The 14,364-nt window shown below is 39.3% G+C and overlaps 1 long non-coding RNA gene across 16 annotated transcripts in view; it reads right to left on the bottom strand.

Moving 5' to 3' along the window:
* Positions 1-3,944: 3,944 nt before the first annotated feature.
* The window catches only part of LOC113614253 (uncharacterized), a 61,979-nt gene continuing 51,559 nt past the window's right edge, over positions 3,945-14,364 (bottom strand). For 11 of the 16 annotated variants that reach the window (XR_003430536.1, XR_003430544.1, XR_003430535.1 and 8 more), the window contains 3 exons: positions 13,344-13,472; positions 11,129-11,289; positions 3,967-9,250 (listed from right to left, as the gene is read on the bottom strand). This is a non-coding gene — a long non-coding RNA (uncharacterized LOC113614253). Of the gene's footprint in view, positions 9,251-11,128; positions 11,290-13,343; positions 13,473-14,047; positions 14,174-14,364 lie in introns of all 16 variants that reach the window. The other 5 variants (XR_003430543.1, XR_003430542.1, XR_003430546.1 and 2 more) reach the window with 4 other exon arrangements.

Genomic DNA, 14,364 nt, shown 5'->3' on the forward strand with positions numbered 1-14,364 from the left:
CTGTGAGTTTAGGAGAAAGTTACCTACGAACTCAGTGTCAGAGACCTGTTTCATTGTTAATTCTTCCAGGGGAATGCTCTTGATATTTTAACTGGGAGTTGTTCCTCTGTTCCTTAATTTTACTTATATTTCTCTTACTCTGTGAGTTTAGGAGAAAGTTACCTACTGTGGTCTTGGACGGCTATTTATGTGTGAGGTTGTCCCTGTGTAGCTTGTGTGGGTTTAATATTTTTGGTGTGAGGGCTGTTTTTAGTATGGATGCCTGTCACCTCTTTCCCCAGAGTGTGCTGGTTGTTTCCCCCTTGATAGGGGGTGTGCAGATGCAGTGGCTCATGCCCAGTCTTGGGGTTCTCAGTTCAGGCAGGCAGCTCAGGCGTGCACTTGGGACATGTGATGGGAGTGGAGGCAGCTTGTAATAACGACTGGAATTTGGGTGGTTTCATGACCACTCCCAGGTCTGGGAGGGAGTCAGCAGGGGCCCACAACCACTCCTGGTGTCTGAGTGGGAGGTGGTGGGGTCCCACAACTGCTCCTAGCGTCTGGGGAGGCAGCAGTGGAGGCTTGCCACTGCCTCTGGAGCCCATTCAGGCAGTGTCCTGCCCTCTGAGAGTGTACACAGAGGAAGAAGTCTACAATCTGGTCCCACCCCTCCCCACATGCACCCCGCAAACAATGGCGACTGGCCTCTAAAGTGGCCCAGGCTTCCTCTGCTTACACACCCAGCCACAGTCACACTGGATTCCAGCGCCCCGACCCCACCCCAGTCTGTCTACACACAGCCAACCCCAGTCCTCTCCTGGTTCTGATCTCTGAAGCCCGAGTTCCAGCAACCAGCCCCCACCAGCACTGGCAGACGTGCATGTCAGGCTCTGGAGTGCTGGGCAGCAGCACTGACCACCTGTGCAGTTCTCCCTCTGCTCTGGCTGCAGCAAACTGGTTGCTGCATTCTCCTCTGAGGCTCTGAAGCTCCCCTTCTGTCTTGGCCAATCTCCCTGCCGGTAAGCGGGCTTCCCAGGGTGCAGGAACCTTTCCCATTTTACAGCTCCCTCCCAGGGGCACAGGTCTCATCCTGATTCCTTGCTCGCTTTTTTTTTCTTTTTTCCTACCCAGTTACGTTGAGATTTACTTGCCTTTTCAGAAGTCTGAAGTCTTCTGCCAGCATTTAGTAGATATTGTGAGAATCACTCCACATGTAGATGTATTTTTGCTGTATTTGTGGGAGAGGGTGAGCTTCACGTCATGCTACTCTGCCATCTTGCTCTCTCTCCCAGAATCAATTCTTGTAACTGTTCCAAGTGTGCTTCAAATGAATTATGTTTTCTGTAACCCTTCAAGGCAGAAGTGTTTGTATTTCCACTCCCATTTGGTAAGGCTTGTGATTTGTGTTGTTTAAATTTTCTGTATGCTGTTGATTTGTATATGGGATTTCTCAACAATTGAAAAAGAGCTGTTTAATTCTCTCAGTTGCTTGGTGGATTTTTCAGTTTCTCTGTGGACTTCTATTAATTAATGCTCTGTATATTTTGAGGCTATTTTCACGTGGAAATGTAATATTATGTAACATTTTTATGAAAATGATGATCACCATATCCTGTTGGTTAGAAGCAAGAAACAGATCCTGCCCACATTGAAGGCGAGGAGATTACACAGTTTTAAGGACTAGGACAGATCTTTTAGATTTATCCTTAGAGTCTCACTTCAACAATAAATATTTGTAGTATTAAACACTACCTGGATAATTTAAGTGGCTTTGAACATTTTAATTTCATTTATACCCACCCCAAATTACATTGTCATGTATTTGACAAAGTGGACTTTGTCAAATTAAACACTTACTCTGAAGAAGGCACTGCTAATAGAAAGACAAGCCACAGACTTGGAGAATCCAATTCCAAATAATCTATCTGACAAAGGACTTGTATCAAGAATATATAAGGAAGTCTAAACACTCAACAGTAAGAAAAAGAACAACCTAATAAGAAGGGGGGGGGGGCAAAAGATTTGAACAGAGACTGCACCAAAGAAGATATTCAAATGGCAAATAAGCATATGAAAAGATGTTCAAACTCATATGCCATTAGGGCACTGCAAATTAAAACCACAATTAGAGATCACCACACACACAATGGGTAAAATTTTTTAAAACATGATAATGCCAAGTGCTGGTTAAGATGTGGAAGAAGTGGAGCAATTGGAACTCATATTTGTGGTAGGAATGTAAAGTGATACAGAAACTTTGGAAAAGTTTAACTCACTCTCACTCCTAGGCATTTACCCTATAGAAGTGAACATTTATATTTACACAAAACTGGTACCTGAGAATTTATAGCAACTTTATTCATAATGGCCTAAACTGGAAATATCTCTCATGTCCATCAATTAGTGAATGGATTAAAAGCTGGTACATCCATATAGTGAAGTACAACAATAAAAATAATGAATATTGATTTACATAACAATATAGATGACACTTAAATGCATTTTACTAAGTGAAAGAAGCCAGATCAAAAGGTCTACATATTGCACGACTCCATTCATATAACCTTCTGGAAAGGGCAAAACCATAGGGATGGAGAACAAATAGGTGGTTTCCAGGGATTGAGGGAAAGGGTTTACAACAAAAAGAGCAATCAAGAGAAATTATCAATGCTAAAACAATTGTGTATGGTACTGGAGTGGAAGGATACATGACTCTATACTTGTCAAAACTATAGAACTATACATGATAGGAATGAATTTTAGTGTATGCAAATTAGAAATAAAAATCTCAAACAAATGGATATTTTTGCCTGTCAAATGATGAGAGATTTATAAAAGGAAAGGGCATATTCTGATGCACATTTAGGCACCACTGATGGGAATGTTATTTGTACAATATTGAGGACAATTCAACAACACCTTTCAGGTGCCTTAATAATGCTCTCATCAAACTCAGTAATTCCAATTCTAGAAATTTATTCTAAAGAAATAGAGATGCACATAAAGGTTAATGTGCAATTATGTTCATTACATTTTAATTTTATAGGCAAAATTGATAATATCCAAAATGTCTGCATCATGGGATCATCCACAGTAAGTCCCCTATATACAAACAAGTTCCATTCCAAGAGCGTGTTCATAAGTCCAATTTGTTCGTAAGTCCAACAAAGTTAGCCTAGGTACCCAACTAACACAATAGGCTATATAGTACTGTACTATAATAGGTTTATAATACTTTTTACACAAATAATACATAAAAAACAAACACGAAAAATAAAGAAAACATTTTTAATCTTAAAGTACAGTACCTTGAAAAGTACACTAGTACAGTATAACAGCTGGCATACAGGGGCTGGCATCAAGTGAACAGGCAAGAAGAGTTACTGACTGGAGGGAGAAGAGGTGGGAGACGGTAGAGCTGAAGGATCATCAGCAATAGGTAAGCTTCAATTTTTTTTTTAACCTTAATTTAAAAATACTTTTTTTATTTAACATCTTTATTGGAGTATAATTGCTTTACAATGGTTTGTTAGTTTCTGCTTTATAACAAAGTGAATCAGCTATACATATACATATATCCCCATATCTCTTCCCTCTTGCGTCTCCCTCCCATCCTCCCTATCCCACCCCTCTAGGTGGTCACAAAGCACCGAGCTGATCTCCCTGTGCTAGGCGGCTGGGTAAGCTTCAGTTTCACTCACATTCTGGGCCTGAAATAAAGATACTGTACTACTATGCTCTATACAGTACGGTACAGTAAAGTACACAAAAGCACAACCACTTGTAGAAGATGCATGCACGTGACAATGTACACCAGACACGTGAACTAACTTACATGACTGGACATGTGAACACACGTTCGCATCTTTGAAAGTTTGCAACTTGAAGGTTCATATGTAGGGGGACTTACTGTAAATGAATTTTGTTAGAACCATATGAAATATTATGTGACACTTAATACTGTATTTTTAAATAATGCTAATGATATAGGAGAATGCTTGTTTATTCTCAAATGAGAAAAGTTAGAGAATAACATATACAATGTCAATTTTATTTTTAAACTGTGTTATATACACTTATTTTAAAGAGTAAAAGGAAATACATGCAAATGTTATGAATTATTTTCTGGGTTATAAGATTATAGGTATTATTTACTTTTTAATTTATACCTTTCACTTTATTTTTTAACAATGACCACTTGTTACTTTTGTCATCAAAAAGAGAACATTTTTTATTTTCAAAAAAGAAACAAACCCAGCCTAATGCAGCCAATCCCATGATCTTTTCAGTTGCTATCTTCACTCAGAAGGCCACACTGTTGTCCCCCTGGATGCTTGTTGTTGTCTTGCTCCTTCAGGTACTGGACTCATTGCAGATGAATGAATACCTGCCAAAGTGAGAGACAGAGAGTGGCAGCATCCCTCCAGCAACATGAAACTGCTTAGTTAAACTGGCCTGATCAGCCACAGGCTGATACTGGTATCAATCTCTATGACCTATACAGGGAACAGATGTCTTTAAAAGCTATAATGCCCATCTTATATAACTGGAAGTTTCCCCTCTTCTAAATCTTTCTTCTATGAAATAATCTTTTAAAACCCTTCTCCAAAGCAGCTCCTAATTTTATTTTAGATATTCCATCATTCTCTGGGGAATGACAAACGTCCAAGTATTGACCTTTCATTGTACTGTTTCCTTATGTCCTATCTGCTGTTTGGGGTTGCATGAAGCCATTCTGCCCACTATCTCTGGCCCATTCATCCTATTAAAAAGAAAAACAAAAAAACTGAGCTATTTGGTACTACTTGTGCTATTTCCTCTGTCCTCAACCCCTTTAACACCCTGTTATTGAACTGGAGAGTTCTTCTAAGTTGCAAACTTTTTTCTGGGTTGTTTTTTTTATACAGGTCAACAGAAACCTCCACAAGGGCAGACCTACCTAAGAAAAGTGGCTGACAGTGACTCTCACGAGTAACGAAAGTGCAGCACAACAACTTACCTTCACCCTACCTCTAAAAATAACAGGTTCATAAAGTGAGTCTCAGTGCCTTCTCCACTGAGGTAAAGGATTTTATGACCTTTACTTTTCTCTCCTCCCTTCATTCTTAATGGCAATAAGGAGTTAACACCTATCTTCACTCACAAATATCAGAAATCTCAGGTTTGCTTCCTTCAATCATGTAGGCTTCTAGGTCTAATACCCACTAAAATGTCAAGCATTTGTTACTCCATAATGGGATTTCATAGCTTCCCTCTCCTTCCCCTCTGCACCGCACTCCTTCTCTCCTTAAATCCAGAGAGAAACATGGTGTCACTACCAACACTCACTGAATCTTCATTCACTCATTCACAGTAAGGCTCTTCCTATCTGGGGCCTGTTACAGATGGCCTGGGGGAAGGAAAAGAAAATAAACACCTGCTGAAACCCATCAGGGTGGGGCAGGAGATGAAAGGTGGCTAGAGAGAGCAAGGAGTGCACTAGAAGGATTATGAAGAAAGGAGAGGCAAGGCACAGGATAAGGCACCAGAAGATGTGACTAGGGGTGTCCTGAACAATCACTGGGAATATTTGAAAGGTTCAAGACTTTCCACTTCCCCCATACCCTATCTTGCCCATCCCCAAGAGACAAAAAGTAACCTGACACTGTTTACTATTGACCCATAAGATGTGTGTCCTTATATATCATATGTATGCAAATCCTAATCTCTGATGACCAAGTTAGAAAGGGAAACAAGCCCTCCTACTGGTATTTCATAATCAGTTGAGACATCAGGAGTAATCCCTGGGGCTGGGGTCCAGTTGCTAGCCATGGCTACAGTGTCTCCTGTGGCTGCCCCAGGAGATAAGGTGGGAGTTGGTTTCAGGGTGATTAACATTGAGTATTCTCCAACTGCAGAGTAATTATGACAAATTCAACCCCAACCTTAGTATTCATACCTCCTTGGGTTTTAAGAGATGGAAAGAAGTGCTAATGAAAGACAGTGACTCACAGTGGCATATACGTGGGATAGAGAAGTGCCAGTGGAAGGAGAAAGTCATGGCTTTTGTTTGCTTTAATCAGTGATATCTTAGCCATAGGACTGAAGGAAAAAGAATATGAATACAGGGATTGGGGTTATTTTCAAGTCAATTGACTACCTTCCTTCCATGAAGTTGGGGTCTTACGTTGCTGAAACTCAAACTCATCTCTGGTGGCCTATATTCCAGCATTGGGGATCTGGCAATTTTTGACTACATGGTGTCCTCTTTATGCGAAGTGATAGTTCATATATACATACATAGAGTACAACTTCTGAAAGGAGCCAAGAGGGCTAAGCATGCAATTGAAAAGAGCAACCTGTGGTCTGGAGAGTCTTCAAAAGAGTGATCTATCTATTGAGTCATGCTTTGCAAAGCTGGGATGAAGAGAGGCTGTAGTCATCCTCTGATCTTTTCCTTTTCTTCTCCTTCATGAAGTCTTCTACCAGCTCCTCCTGAGGAATAAATATAGAGCAGCCCCCATGGGAAGGGATGGGCTATCTGAGGGTCTGGTCACTCTAACACAGTGGCTCTAAACCTTTATTGGAATATTGGCTCATTTGAAGACTATAACAAAAGAAAAATGACTGCATGCAATTTCAGAGGGTTCAGAGAGACTCTCTTCCTAAACTTTACCTTCCAAGTCCTAAGGGCCATCTCTTTGCATCAATTTCCAGCCATCCTTCCCAACAGCACAGGAAACATCTACAATATGGCCACCAGACTGGATGCATCCTGAAGCTAAATGGCTTTTACAAAGTGGTTTTGTTATTCACCCACTGATGTGGGCTTTCTTTTGTCTACTCTTTATCTTAAAAGTTCAATTAGATAATAGGACTGTGTCTTGTTCTAATCAACACGAGTGTTTTTCAAGTACTGTGCCTGTCTTTTTCAAAGGGCAGTTCTAGTTCACTCCTCAACTCAGAGGCTCAGAAGCCAAAGCACATTATGGAACACAGCCAACAAAAGCCTGTACCATGTAATGAAGTTACATCAAGGTCAAGGGAAAATTTTAATCCTAAACAAATCTTTTTATCATACTTCCAGATGACCAGCCTTGCTGCTCTTTCAAAGAGTTAGGAGATGGCCACAGGATTCCACCAGTGTTAAGGGCCAGCAGCCTAGCTATCCTTGCCTGGGATTGCTGCTCATTTTCACACATGAAATGTTGACAGATCCAAAAGAGATAAACAGATGGCACACAGCGAAGTGTCAGATATAGAACAAGCACTTAATAAAGGAGGGGATCATTTTAGATGTGCATTCTGCCAGCCAAAACCTCAGTGCAATGGGCAAACCACAGTTTTTGCATCTTCTAGTAATCCCCACCACTCTTCTGAGGCTCATACTACCATCCCACTACAACCTCTCTTCTCTTGCATCTGCACAACTGTCATGTGCCAACCTCCAGATCATTCCTCAGTCACTGAAGCCTATTTTATCTAGCCTACAGTGTTCATTCCTAGCCCAGCTTTTGCTATAATCCTGGGTCACTTCAGTATCCAGGTAAACAACCATCTGACATCCTACCATCACAGGTATCTTGATCACTCCAATTTTAAAATTTTAACATTCCAAAGTTCAGCCTCTGATACAGGTCCTATCATTCTAGTTTTCCAACTACTCAGCACCCATCTTGATTGCACTAAGGCCTCTTTTTTTTTTACAGACTCTGAGCTTCCTTCCATATACAGTCTGGATCCTCAAATCCATTTCTGCATAACTCCTCTCTTGCTAGCTGTCCATCCCTCAATCAATCAAGATCAGTTCCAGGCAACCAAATGTTACTTGTAACAATGGTCCAAGACCACTTTATATTTTCCTGAATCTATTATCAAGTTTCAAACTAGTTGTTCACTTTGATATGTCATAAGCTCTCCAATCCAGCCTTTTGGCCTGGATATTCCTTAGACTCTTGTCTCCATAATCCTGTCCCTGGTCAGCTTCCTCTCTATCATCCACCTCTCCAACTACAAATCTTCAACACCCTTATCAGGTACTCTTCCTAACTCTTATTCTTGTCACTATGCCCCAGTGAAGAGGTAACTCCTTTCATCTAAGGCTAACCCTCCACCCGTGTTCTAAGAGCCAAAAGTTATCATCTCTCTCCCACATGTACAATGCCTCCCTTTTCCCTGCCCTGTAGTCTGTGAGCATGCTCAATTTTCTCCTACATTAAAAGGGAGCTTTTATGACTCACTGTAGGGCCCTGATGGAATTGGTTAACTTGTATTCTAGTTGTCACATCTTCTAACAGAAAGAAGGCTTCTCATGAAGCAATGATGATTTATCACACTAAATAAGAAAAAGGAAGTATGAGCCTGTTGAGTGGTGAAGATAATCTGGAGGCCTACCTGTTAATGTAGGTAAGGGGATAGCTGAGGTATAGTTGAAAGGGGAAAACTGTGAATACCAGCCACAGGAGCAAACCCCAGACTGTGAGGATGAAGTTTCTGATCAATGATCACTCTGGTCCTACCCAAGGAGCAACTGGCAGCAAGTGTAGTAGTGGCAGCAGCAACAATGCAACATCTGCAAGTAGCCAAGACTAAAATACAGGCATAGAAACAGAGTATTTCATGGAAAATACAATATTAAATATGACATATATGTGGCACTTGTGCTGCTACTCCCCTTCCCCCACCCCCAGCAAACATCACTAATTAGTTATAATCCTCTTTCATACTGAGCTGAGATCTGGCTTCAGAATCCTTTTTATAAAACATAAGACAGGTACTATCAATCAGTTGGAGATGGTACTTGAGATGAAGTATATTTGCTATTTTTGCACTACACAGAAAAGTCCTTGGCAAAAGAATTAGAAGATAGGAGTAAGCTTCAGGAGAAAGCATACTGAAGACAGCTTGGACGTTGTAGGCAACTGGCGGGGACAAGCTGAGCCCATGGAGATCACAGAGCAGGCGCCCAATTAATGTCTGTTGATGATTCATTTTTTCATTCAACAAACATTTAATGAGGCCTACAATGTGCACCGGATTAGGCACTGTGAATACAAAGATGAATAAGGCACTGTCCTTGCCCGTTAGGAATTTAGAGTCTGGTAGACGAGAGCCATAGACACGGACAATGATAATACAACCTGATAAGTGCTAGGACACTTAGCAGGTTGTATTATATCCATCCGAGTAGGATTTCTTCAGGTTGCTGTTGGATCCATGAAGTCCTCCCAGCCACCAGGGCCTGCTGTTGTTTCTGTCACGCGGTGAATGTCCCAAGAACTAACAATGATACCTGCAATTTATAGCATGCTTATAACATACACTTTACAATATCCTCATGAAAACCCTGCAAATTAATTATTATAATAGATGAAGAAATTGAGGTTCAATGAGGTTTAGTAACATGCCTTAGATCACACAGTTATTAAGTAGTTGAGCCAGGTTTCAAATCCAGTTTTGACCAATTCCAAAGCATTTTACTACATTTTTTAGGATACTTTTATTCAGTTTGGGTACTGTACAAATTTTCAACGACTTTATATTTGGAAATAAGAGCAAATGCAATAGATTAGTGATCAGGGCATGGACAAAAGTCATCTGTTTTCCCAACCTATTTGGCAGAGGGAAAAAAAAAGGCAGAGAAGTGACTTCACACTAGCATGCCATTGAAAACCTTGAGGTCAGTTAGTTTTACTTTCTTTTGCAAACCCCAACATCCTTATTGACAATATAAAATATAAGTACCTCTAGTTAACTATCTTCTTTTAATCCTCGTCAAGGTCAACATCATTATCTGCAGCAACTACAGTTCATATAGCATTTAGCATATTCCACACCAGTTCCAAGCAGTTTACAGAAATAATCCCATTAAATACTTACATTCCCACCCTCACTCATCATTGCAAAAAGATATTATTAATTCTATTTTACATAAGAAGTACCAGAGAGGTGAAAAACCATGCTCAAAACCACATTGGTAAGTGTGAGACTCGATTTGAGTCCAAGACCCAAACTGTCACTGTACTGCTTTGCTGTCCTGCTCGGGGCTTCCTGTCCCAAACCTTCTTCCCCCTACTGCCCTCCAGGATGGCTAGTGACATAAGGTCCACTGAAAATACATAAGGTCTACTTAAACATAATCTCCTATTAATCATTCCAGTCACAGAAAGCCATTCTCTGAATCCCCAGGGTCACCACTCTGAGCCTTAAGGGGAGAATTTCCCAAATATTCTGTTTATATTGCTTTGAGAAAAGAGAAAATAAACACTGGATATATTTAGATTTTTAATTATTGAATGTATTTTTTTACCAAGAGATATAACCATAAACATTTAAAAATCCCTAAGCAAAATAAAGCAATTGAGACAATAACTAAGGCCATTTCTTCCCTGAGTGGGTTTTAAATATAAAAGCCTCCATTTTTGGTAAAAAATATTTTGAGAGATATATGACAATGAGATTAGCCCTGCTATTGATGAGAAGGACCAGGAACTTAGTAATACTATGAGAAGTCTGCAGCTGTTCAGATGTCTTCCCAAGAGTCAAAATTTCATATGTGGCTGCCCCCCAAACCAAAGAAACTTGCAAAATCTGTGCAGCAAAGCCCTAGTCTGGAAGGAACATCTTTAGATGTTCACCCATCTAAAGAACACGTGAGGATCTTTCATGAAGGCCAGGGGTGGGGATGGGGGATACACACTTGCCGAAGCCTGAAAGCCTAAATTTTCCCATGTTCTAATTATATCTGTATTTTGTATAAACCCTTATTTGAGAGGTTATCCCCTCTTCTTCACTCCCACTCCTTCTAGCCTTAGATCACATATCATCTTAACTACTACAGTATCCTTCTAACTGATCTCCCTGTCCAGATTTGAAAATCTTCCATACTACCAGAGTGACCATCAAAAGCATCTCCTTAAAACACTCAAAATGAAATCCAAATTTCATGGCATATTTCCAATCTAATTTCATGAACTACTTGTAGTTTCCCAATTCATCATTCTATTTCTAATCCCCATACCTTTGCTTAGAAGGTACTTCCCTCTGTTTTCTGCCTAGTCAACCTTTACTTTTTTAAAGAATCAACTGAAGCATCAGTTCCTCCAACCTCTGCATCTCCAGACTCAGTCAAATGATTTCTCTTCTGAACCCCATAGTATCTTGTACATACCTCCATTGTAGAGCATACCATACTGTTGTAAGTATCTGTGTACATGTCGAACTCTCTCACTAGACTGAGAACTCTTTGAGGGCAGGAATCGTGTCTAATTCATCTCCATATCCCCATCACCAAGCACTGTGCCTGGCAGCACAAAAGGCAGCAGAGAGAAGCTGAAGATGCAGGAGAGAGAACAATAAAGCAATATTCTTGAACTGAGGCATAATACAAATATGATGAATGAGTTGAAGCTATAGAAAAATATATTTCAGCTCAGTATTACATAGAGCTCTTGAAAGAAGAGATAAGTTAACTCAGGGAGGAGTTCCCTATCACTAAGTACACTTACTTGGAGGCAAAAAGACCATTTGTTGGGTATATTATAAAAGGACTTGAATTAGGGTCAAATTAAAATAAGCTGTTTTAGATATGAGATTTTTTTTTTTTAAGGTCCTTCTATCCTTGAGGTTCTAAATCTATAACCTATGCTATAATCAAAAGAGCCATCACTCTGAGCCCATGTCACAGTGAATGGTGGCTCCCAGAGTTGTGGACAACTGTTGAGGCTTCATCTCATTCCTGTCCATTAGCAGACTGATTGTACAACATAACTCATTTTCCGGTGGCCTGATTCCCTGGTGACCCTTGAACCTGGAGCAGGAAATACTTTAAATGCTTTAAAGGCCACCAAGTAGAACCTCATGACCAAATATCTTCCACAACCTGCTACCTGAAGCCTTACGTTTCTTCCTTAAACCTTTAGTGCCTTTGATCAGTTTGTTAAAATGCCACTTAATCTAATATGGCGAGCTCGCACCAATCCAGTGTATACTATAGGATGGATAAAAACAATACAACCTTCTGTACCTCATGAAATCATCTAGTCTCACCTTCCCCTCCATCCAACACAAATCAAAGAATGCCTACAAAATATCCTGATTTTTAATTCTGGTACTGTTTCTTCAACTGCAAAATATGGACATTGTATTGAATAGTCTCTCAGATCCCTTTTACCCCAGAGAAATATATGTTCCTCACCTATAAAATAGACAAGTGGAATCGGTTCTTCCAACTTCACCAGATTTTTATAAGGGTCAAATAAAACCATGTTTCTGAAAGGCTTCTAAATGATAAACTGCGATACAAATGTAAGGAATTACTATTGCAAATTAAGATATATAGGAGGGGAGAGGTAAAAGAAGTATGCTCTGCCATTAATGAGATTAGTTACCTGAGCAAACTTATTCTACCTCTCTGGGATGCCTCAGAGGGTTGTGATGATTAAATGGGAACATGTGAAGTAGGCACACAATAAAAATCAGTTTCATCTGCCCTGACTGAGACAGAATCTCAGTTATAAATGTGACCTTAAAGTGCATGTAATCCAACTTTCACTCCATGCAGGGAGATTCTCAAATTCCACTAGGTTATTATTTCCAAGAGTATTTTCATCTTTGGACATTCTTGAATCTGTTACTCCATTAACTAGAACTGCCTTTACACAACAAAACCAACTATCCCTGACTTCAGACCAGCAAGCTCTCCATTTTGGAGTTGTCTCCCACAATCTAAACAGCTCTAATTCCTATAATGCTTCTCATAGGATCTAAGTTCAAATATCTCTCTGTATCCTGGATGTTCTCCTTTAGCTCCCTCTCAGAGAGTTGCTCTTAAAATTGAAACAAAACCATCAAGTGGAACAGGACTCTTACCTCTCCGAAACTGTAAACTTTTGTAGTGAAAACACAACCAGTTAGCTCTATATTGGAGGGTTTGAAGGTCTTCAATGGGTACATATGCTATAAACAATAAGCAGAGTCCCCAAAAGCTTGCAGGATGGAAGAAGCACTTCGAAAAGGGAAAGGGGAAGGTCAAAGGGATGCTGACAGTATTAAAAACAAATGGCTTACTACATAATTTCCCCTAATATTAGCAACCACCTCTATACTTATGCAGAACAGGGATATGGAACATTATAAATAATGCAGACTCCTAGGGCCTTGTGGAAGAAATGGTAACGTCATATTCAAAAATACATTTTATATGACCTTTTATACTAATAGAGTCTAGTCTACGCAGATGACACCTTCTGTACTTTTCCCACCAGAATCTCAGTTCCTAAGATATCTGCCTACTTCTTCCAGAAACTAGGAAAAAAATATTGAAAATAATAAGTGGAAAAGACAAGCACACAATAATGAAGACCTGAATAAAAGGAGAAACATACCACCTTCATGTATGAGAAAATTATAAAGATGACAGCTCTCCAAAAATTATTCTATAATTCAATGCCATTCCAACTGTAACTCCAATGGTATTTGTGGTGAGAACTTGACATGCTCTTTCTAATGGGCTCCTGGAAGAACAAGTATATGAAAATAAAGAAATTTTTTAAAAAACGAATGAGGGTCTTTCCCTACTAGATAAAGTTGTTATTTAAAACTAGACATGTAGGAACATATAGCAGTCACATTGTCTAATCACAATGCAATAAAACCATATATACATTTCATTATATGTATATATTTCAACATATATTATATACTTCATATATATATGAAATATGTGCTCAAACCAGAAAACCTCAACATGAAGCATCACAGTAAATAACAATTGGGTCAAAAAAGAAATGTAAATTACAATCAAGCCAATTTAGCAAGTAAAAAAGGAACACTATAACATAAAGCCAATACTATACATAGCTTTATGTTCTCTTATTATAAGGTAATGAAAAAGAATTACTTTCAGTAAAGATAACAAACAAAATGAGAGTCAAACAAAGGAGAAGAATAGGGGACAAAGAATATGTGAATAAATAATAGCCTAAAACTTGCCAAATTTGATGAAAAAAATATTAATCTATACATGCAAGATCAATGTATGCCCAAAAGGATAAAGTCAAAGACACTCAAATCTAGACTCATGACTAACTTCAGAATCTTGAATGCAGCAAGAGAAAAACAACTCATCATGTACAATGGCTCCTCTGTAAGTTATAGCTGACTTCTCATCATAAACCATGGAGACCAAAAAACAGTGGGTGATATATTCAAACTGCTGAAGGAAAAAGAATGTAAACTGAGAATTCTATGTTCAGCAAAACTATCCTTGATAAATTAAGAATTACAGCATTACTAGATAAACAAAAATTAAAATAATTCAGTGCTAGTAGACATGCCATCTACAAGAGATACAAAATCAAGTCCTTCAGGCAGAAATGAAAAGACATTAGACAGTAACTCACATGC

Source organism: Aethalodelphis obliquidens, unplaced genomic scaffold (genome assembly GCF_003676395.1).
Source record: "Aethalodelphis obliquidens isolate GAN/ISIS:26980383/991018 unplaced genomic scaffold, ASM367639v1 scaffold92, whole genome shotgun sequence".
In the NCBI taxonomy this organism is placed as follows: domain Eukaryota; kingdom Metazoa; phylum Chordata; class Mammalia; order Artiodactyla; family Delphinidae; genus Aethalodelphis; species Aethalodelphis obliquidens.